Source organism: Helobdella robusta (assembly GCF_000326865.2).
Source record: "Helobdella robusta unplaced genomic scaffold HELROscaffold_12, whole genome shotgun sequence".
Lineage (NCBI taxonomy): Eukaryota > Metazoa > Annelida > Clitellata > Rhynchobdellida > Glossiphoniidae > Helobdella > Helobdella robusta.
This window is the reverse complement of record NW_008703664.1, coordinates 1,606,133-1,609,395: the sequence shown is the minus strand read 5'-3', so window position 1 is coordinate 1,609,395 and position 3,263 is coordinate 1,606,133.

Below are 3,263 nucleotides of genomic sequence, written 5' to 3'. Positions count from 1 at the left end.
ATATTATCTCGAGATGAAAATACTCAACATCAAAAACTTGTTCATCTACCACGTTGCAACATTCATTTTTAGATTTCTATGTCAGCAATTGCCGGCATTTTTTAGAAACTTTTTCACTTTTGGAACTTCCATTCAAGCAAGAACTACACGCCACACGCCACTTTTCTATGCTCCACCAGCCAGAATTAAAGTACTCTGCATGAGTTTGAAACACACCGGCCCAGGAATATGGGAGACGATTCCACAAGAAATTAAAGATTGTAACACTTTGCATCTTTTTAAAAATAAACTGAAAAATTTTTTAATTACGAAAAGTTCTGTTTTTCAAGGATAATAATGTATATGTATATATATATATGTATATAAGTGTGTACATATTTCATTAACATTGATACATTTTCTCCTATTGACAATTTTATTTTATCATTGAGAAGCAATTTTGAGCTGCACGGTGGCCGAGCCCACAAGAATTAATTTTCTTTTTTTTGGTCTCCGAATCATTCATGCTTTTGTTTTGTTTGATTGAATAAAAGTGATTTGATTTGATTTGATTTGATTTGATATATATATATATATGATACTTTTATTAACAATTATTAACAAATTTTCAATTTGATTTCACCGCGATATCGATGATGATGATTTTGACCTGACTGATTAAAAGCATCAATGAAAATTTTTAAAATAGGATGGAAAATTTGTTATATTGGGATATTCATATATAAAGGGAGCAAAAGTTTAATATAAAAGCGCTTATAAATCTACGCATATTGGCTCAGCTTGACTTGGCTCGATTTGAAATTGGATGTTAAGCTAGGTGTGGTCTCAAACAATTTGGAATTCTCTCAGAAAAATTTGAACTGCGTGCGCACATATTTAGCACTGATTACTGTTGCTTCAATAATAAATTTATATACTATATATATAAAGCGAGCAAAATTAGCTCAGCTTGGCTTGGCTTGGAATTGGATGTTAAGCAAGGAGACAGCATGAAAATAAGATCAGGCATTCTGCCTCGCTTAAGAGAATTCCAAACATATATTCTATTACCTATGTCTATTACCAACATATATATATATATATATATATATATATATATATATATATATATATATATATATATATGTATATATATATATATTAACTAGAATCCATGTATACAAATAATTAATAAGATTATTTTATATGTTTATATAAAAAGCAATATAGCAGATTCAACCAGCCAACCAGAAAGTTTCGAAGGCGTTCGATCGTTGACGTCAATTTAGTACGGTTAGCATTGTTGTTAAGACTGTATAATAGTGTACTACATACATTAAAAAAGTTTTTTACTGATGTGAATGATTGAAATGATGCGAATGTATTGTTGAAACTAGTATAAATAGGAGCTGCGACAGCATGAAAATCAGATCAGGCATTCTGCCTCGCTTAAGGCTTGAAGCGGTCTGCCTGATCTAATTTATTTTTTTTATTTTATTTATTTTATTATATAGAGTTATATAGATTTATAAAGAGTTGCGCTGCTATATATGTTTGTCTGTGGTTTTTATGTCTGTACTTATTTAATTTTAGGTGGGTTCTTTAGCGGTTGCTCATACATATATACATACATACATACATTTATTGTATACGTTAATTTGTGTCTGTCAACAGGCACATTTCCAGCTGTTTATAGGCATGCAATTATTATTCCTCTTCAGAAGCATGAGTCTTTAGACATGAATGAACTTAAAAGTTTTCGACCTGTCTCGAATTTAACTTTTATTTCGAAGGTTTTAGAAAGAATTGTTCATAAACAATTTCTAAAGTATTTAAATGATAATAACTTTTTTCCGAATAATCAATCTGGTTTCAGACGCTTTCATTCGACGGAGACGGCCTTGTTACAGGTATTGTCGGAACTTTTTGAGGCTTCTGATCGCAATCAGGTCTCTCTTCTGACTCTACTTGATATGAGTGCCGCATTTGACTGTGTGAATCATGATACACTGTTACGTCGATTATGTTTAAGTTACGGTGTCTGTGACTTAGCAGGTTTATTATAATAATTCTTGGTCAAATGCAGTTGATGTTTTGTCTGGGGTTCCCCAGGGGTCTGTTTTAGGCCCGCTTCTTTTTACATTATATACAGCCGATATTATGTATCTCATTGATGAATTTTCTTTAAAGGGTTTTGCTTAGGCAGATGATGTTCAGATAATTGCAAGTGCGGCGACTAAGGAGTTTGATTTTCTGATTGAAAGAATGTTGGATTGTTTGGGTGCACTGGATGGGTGAATAGGTTTGAATGGTATAAAATTGAATCGGGAAAAAACTCAGCTGGTATCAGTTGGAACTTGACAGCAAACTTCTAGGATTAACGTTGATTTTGTGAAAATAAGTGACATGATTATTGATTTTGGAAAAATGGCTACAGTTTTGGGTTTTAAAATAGATAAAAATCTATGTATGGGTGAACATATAAAGGTTTTGGTAAAATCTTGTTCATTTCAATTGCGGCAATTGTATCGAATTAAAAAGAGTTTGAACAGATCAACCATGATTACTCTGATTCATTCGTTCATACATTCTAGATTGGACTATTGTAATAGTTTGTTTTATGGTGTTTCGAAACATGAGATTGCTAAGTTGCAGATGGTTCAGAATAGAGCTGCAAGAATTGTTGTTGGTGCTAGTCGTGTTGAACATATTAGCCCAATTCTGTCGGAATTGCATTGGTTGCCGGTCAGCAAAAGAATTGTTTTTAAAGTCTGTGTTTTGGTTTATAGATGCTTAAACGGATTGGCTCCGCAATATCTGTCCGAAATGTTGATTGACAGATCATCGATTTCTTTAAAAACTGGCCTACGATCAGATCGGGGAAACTTGTTAGGGGTCCCGGTTACTAAATTAAAAATTGCATCACGTAGTTTTGCAGTTTATGGACCAAGGCATTGGAATGAACTTCCATATTTTTTGTGCCGGTCTGGTCTGACTCTTCCCCAGTTCAAGAGTCAATTGAGGACATATCTTTTTTCCTTGTAGAAAATTGCCATAGTTGTAAAGCGCCTATGAGAATGTTTTTAATAGGCGCTATATAAATGATCATATAATAATAATAATAATAATAATAATAATAATAATAATAATAATAATACATTATGTTTGTTTTTTGTGGTAGTATGTTATGTTCTGTTTTGCTCCTTTTTCTCTTTCTTCATGAGTCTTGAGTTAAGTTAATGAAACATAGGTAGGTGAGATTAAAAATTAATTTATTATATAGG